Raw genomic sequence first — 5,392 nt, forward strand, 5'->3', positions numbered from 1 at the left:
CCTGCACAGGGGCACTGCAACTCAGCCTGCGTTTCCCTCTCCCTCCAGAGCCGTTCTGCTCAGCTCTTTGCTGCAGGAAAAGCAGCAGGGGTGTCCTGAGCCCTTCTGCCTTCATTTTTCAGGACTCTGAGATCTCCTGCTTTAGGGTCACTTGTTCTTTGGTGGCTTTAGGGTGGTCCTTCACCTGGTTCCTTGCACAGCAGCAAGATACCAAGGAGCCTGCTTGCTCCAGCCTTCCCCTTTCAGGTGTCCCGAGAGGTTTGGGAGATCTGGCAGGGCATCCCATGCTGTGCAACTTGGGTGTGTATTTGCAACATCTGTTTTTCCTCGCAGCTAGGGTTTGGAGGCTCTTAAAATGCAAACAAGGGCAAGCTGCACAAATACTCTGCTGCACAAATGCTCTGCAGCACTGCATGCAAGTAAGGACCGTGGGAACAGTTTTGGGGGTCATCCCATCATTCTGCTGCCTTTGATGTAAGCAGTGAATTGAGAAATGCTGTGCATGGAGTATCCCCAAAGCTGTCCTACATGTGCGGGGCAAATGCTCTCAGAAGTGCCCTGGGGCATGCAGAAACAGCAGCTCGAGGACTGCGTTATGGCAGGGCAGTGGAGGAGCTGGGGCACCTTCCTGTAGGAGGTTGGGGATGTCAGCGTGTTTCTGGTGGTGGTGGTGGTGGGGAATAAAAAGGACAGGAAATGTCACCCTTTAATATTTCTTATGAAATTCTGGAGAAGGAAATCCTGGATGCTTCTGGCTGATTTCAAGGAACAGCTTCCTTTTAAAAGAAATCTGGATTTTTTTTGTTCTTATGTAGAACTATAAAATCTTTTAATTTATGGGACTGGTGAAATACATGGCAGAACAACTCTGAAACATAGAAATGATGGGGAAAACCCATTTTTACAGACAAATATCCAGAGAAGATTATCATAAATTTCAGGGGGGAAAAGGCACCAGACTTGAAGCATTTCTATATAAAAATTCAATTTCACAAAACAATTTTTCCCATGTAAATATGTCCAGCAGGGAAGTTTCTGGGAAGGGATATGCAAAGCAGGCAGAGGGACTTCTGGAAGGAGATGCCTTTGCTGACAGGTCAAATAACTGACACAAATTGCAGCCCTAAATCTTACATCTTCAAAACTTTCCATGCCCTTTTTGAAAATATGTGCTTCCAGGAGACTGGAAACCACCAGACACTGGCAGCAACCAGGCGAGGCAGCTCAGATGAATTTTCATCCGCCGTTTAGATGTCACCTTGTCAAAATCCCTCTGGAAGCTTCGCTTTGTCACTCGGACCCCGTGCGCACGTGTGACGGCTGCGTCCTTGCCGAGCTGCTCTCAGCAGGGACTGGTGTTAGAGGTCGCTGTCTGTTTTGCCTGGCACCAGCCAAGCCTGTCTGATTATTTGGAGGAGAATTGGACGGCGGTGCTGAGAGTGAGCTATTAAACCGGGCACCTGCGGATCCTGCTCAGTATGCCTGAGCGCTGCAAGCCTGCGCAGGTTTCCACCATGCCTCGCACCAGCAGGCGATATTGGTGTCGTACCTCGGGCTGGGACAACGTAATTATCGTCACACCCTGCCCTCCTGCCTCGGTGCAATTTGCTGTCAGTGTTGCATTAGCAAAGGGAAAAGAGGGGAGGAAAAAAAAAAAAGGCATGTTTCCAGTGAACAGGTAGTAATAGAGATGTTTGTGTGGCAGTTGTGACTGGTGTAATCTCAGTTGCTACACAGCTCTAAGCAGGATTTAAAACAGTCAAAGATGCCAAAACAAATGGCAAAGAGATGGACGGTCTATTAGGCACAGCTCATTTGAGTCACTTGGAGCAGGGAGACTTCTACCTGTTTTGTGATATACTGGCTGCTAAACAAGAAGAAAAGGGGCATGGCCCGGGCAGGATGTGCCCCCAAAGAACAGGCTGGTGCTGGGTCCCAGTGACTCAGGCGAAGCTCTGAAAGCAGCTGTATCTGCTCAGCTCTTCCTTGGCTGCTAGGCTTGAGCTTTCCCTGCTCAGTGCCCAGCATGAGGGGAAGACCTGGCCCCATGCTCCGAGCCTGCGGTCTGACCACGTCTCACCTGCCCAACCCCTGAGCTACAAAACCACCGTCCCAAAGAGCTGGCCTTTGTGCTTTCATTTGTCGATTACTTGCTTGGTTGATTTTGGTGTTTTTCTGCAGCAGGACCTTTGTCCTGGTTTGCAGTCAGCATTTACATTCAAAGCTGTTGCTTCGGATGCCCCTAAGGGATCAGAAACACACTTCCCCTTATAATCCAGCCTGGGCTGCTGAGGCCCCCAGAAATGCAGGACCTGCTCCGTGCCAGGGCTGCTCTGTGAGGGCTGGGCTGCTGGAGCTGAGGTGCTGTTCACAGCTGCCAGGTGTGAGGCCGTATGGCGCAAGCAGCTTTCTTCAGTAGCACCCTGTTTCTCACTTGCAGTTCCACGGCGAGCCCTAGAGAAGAAGACAGCCAGAGGCAGCTGCTGGCTGGCTGGGAGCATCCTGCCAGTGACAGGACATGAATATCTCCTGTTCCAGCAAGTGTGGCATGCCTGCTTGCCTCTTCTGGTAATGGAAGGCACTTTCCTATACCCAGCAATGGGCATTGCACATATGACGTTCAACAGAGAAAGCCATAATTGCATAAACTAATGACTTGCAGAGCAAGAGCTTTCCCAGGGCTATATGAAAATGGCTTGTGTTTGTCAGCAAAGGGTAGACAAGGAAAATAAATTTCAGGGCCAGCTGGTTTATGTGCTTTTGCTAAGTCAGTCTGCTGCTGGTAAGGCTCTAATTGACCAAACTGTGCCCTGGGAGTCGTGGTTGTGCAGGGCAGCAGCCTCCGTATGGCCGTCGCTCTCAGCTTCCATCGCTCTGCTGGAGGTGTTTTCTCTCCCGCGCTTTCTGCTAGTTTTACTTCTCTCTGCGTAATTGCTTACTTAATTCCTAAAGAGAAAAGAACCAAAACAAGAAACTTGGATGGAAAGATAGATGAAGAGCTCCTTTTGTACTGGAGATCATCAAGAATTAATTTGACATCCTTGCCTTGGTGCAGTCCAGACTTCATTAAAGCATTTGCAAAACTCCTCCTGGCAGCCAAGCGTGCAGTGGAATAAGTCTGGTCTCCCTATAGATCGAACCAGTATCTGCCTCTGGGTTTGGCTGGTCTCATTTAGGAAATGTTTGTGTTGCTTGCTGCTGCACGGAAGGGACTCTTTGTACTCTTTTGCATAACAAAGCAGCGTACTCCTTCAGCAGGGCATGCAGCAGCAAAGCGGCTGCGGAGGCAGTGAGTCCCTGCTGCGGTTTGTTGAATAGATGGAGGAGTGGAGCGGGAAACCAATGGGACAGTGCTCGTGGCCATGAAAATAGTATTTGAGCTCGTTCTTTAAGTCAGTCTCAGAAGGAAAACCATCTTGGTCCCAGAGCGAAGAGGATGGAGTTTTTCTGAGTTACCTTGGGCTGAGCACGCAGCCATCCTTACCCTTGCACAGGCTGCGTCCTCCTCCCCAGGGACCCCATGCCCCTCGTGTGCGTGGCAGGGCCACGATGTCTGCAGGGCACGCAGACCTTTCCCTGCTGCTTTCCCATCTCCAGCAGCCAAATAAGCAAGCTGAAGTTACCGCAAAGTGGTTGTGACGAGCTGACCCAGGGAAAACGTGTTCTGTGCCGCTGCATACTGCCAGCCCCGTGGGCTCCCCCAGGGAGCAGCCGGGTGCGAGCCGTGCCAGCGTGGGATTTAATTTCATTTTCATTAGAAAAGGTGGGAGCCTGTTGTGAAATCGGTGAGAGCAGCCAATCGTAATAAACACTTCCAGGAATTTAGCTCCTCGGCATCTCTTGAATGAACAATGTGCATGCTGAGGGGCTGCTGGAAGTCGGCCTGCGTGGCTTTGGGGGGATGGTTACCCGCTAAAATTACGCTGCAGGAAGAGTTCCAGTTTTGCTAAATATAGCAAACAATGCGTACGCAGGTCATGACATCTATTGTGGGATGGAGGCAATGGACAACTGACCTGATATAGCTTCTGGAAATGCACTTTGGCCTGCAAGCAAGCTGCAACTGTCACCCTTTCGGCTCTGTGCTGGGGAATTGTGGACAGCTTGCTCCAGCGTGTGCGAGTGCCGTGGTGTTTGCCATGGCATTATTCTCACTTACACGCACGTAATTATATGTAGCAACTTCTTTTAAATAGTTTGAGGCAATGTAATGACTGTAATTAGGCTGCCACATGCTCCATAAAAAGAAAAAAATCCCCTAAACATAGAGCGCATTGAGCTAGCATGAGAGTAAAGTTTAAGAACCTGAGCATTTACTGTGTGCTTGATGGCCTAGCATCGTCTTTCCATTTCCACATGTGGTGACCTCCCAATGTGCAATGCACAGGCCGTGGCTGTCCCCTCCTGCTGTCCCCCACCTCCGCTGTGACATTGCAGGAGCCTTGGCCAGCGCTGCTAAAACCCAGCTGAGGACTTCTTGAGTGGCGGTTTCTCTGCAGAGCAGGTTTGCTTGCTTAGCCAAAGAGAAAGGATGAAATAAACAGCCCTGCAGTGGCACGAGACTGCAGAAGTGCAGAAGCCATCGTCTGTGCACGAGCAAAGCCGCTGGTCGCTTCTGCCTCCCGCAAAGCAGTGCTGACCCCGGTGCTACCCTCCTGGGTGTCCTCGCCTGCTCTGCACCCGTTGCCATCTGACCCCCAAGGGCTGGCTGGATGGAGGCTGCTGGCTGTTTACAAAGAGCTTAATTCCTTTTGCAGTAGCCTGGGCCTGTAATGGAAACACCAGCATTGGTGAATCTTTAAGTAAACACGCAGACACTGGGGGAAGTATAACAACTCTGAAGAATAATGACTGAAATGTCAGGCATTTATTATGAAGTCAGTCCCTGTGTTGACAGCTGAGCCTATTTAAAAGTATTCTTGATCAAAAAAGCCAAAGGCAAATCTGATTCTTAAATAGCCCAGTTGTTCTTTTTGGCCTAGTTTTTAAGATTCTTCAGATGAAAAAAAAAATGTTTAGAAAATATTTACAGACATGAGAAGTGCAGGATCATGTTACAGCTGGTGACATCCCAGACCTGCGGTAGCACAAGGACAGCAGTTAGGGAGCAGGAGGGCAAACAGATCCTTGTGCCTTCCTCAGAGACATCGTCAGCCTTCAAGTCGAGGTGCACGTGGGAGCTGGAAGAGCCAGAAGTCAGCAGGGCTTGGTATGAGGCTTTGGGGAGCTCTGTGGGCTTCTGGGATGTGAAAGGAGCGGTTGTGAGTGAGAGCAATTTGGTGGGCTTTGGGAGCTGTAGAGGTGAAACGGACGGTGCTGCGTGGTGTGTCATTGAAGCAGAAATATCAAAGAACCACCCTGAACTGCGTGTGGTCTTTCCAGGTCAAAGCTT

The sequence above is a fragment of the Aythya marila genome (assembly GCF_965140915.1).
Source record: "Aythya marila genome assembly, chromosome: 14".
NCBI lineage: Eukaryota > Metazoa > Chordata > Aves > Anseriformes > Anatidae > Aythya > Aythya marila.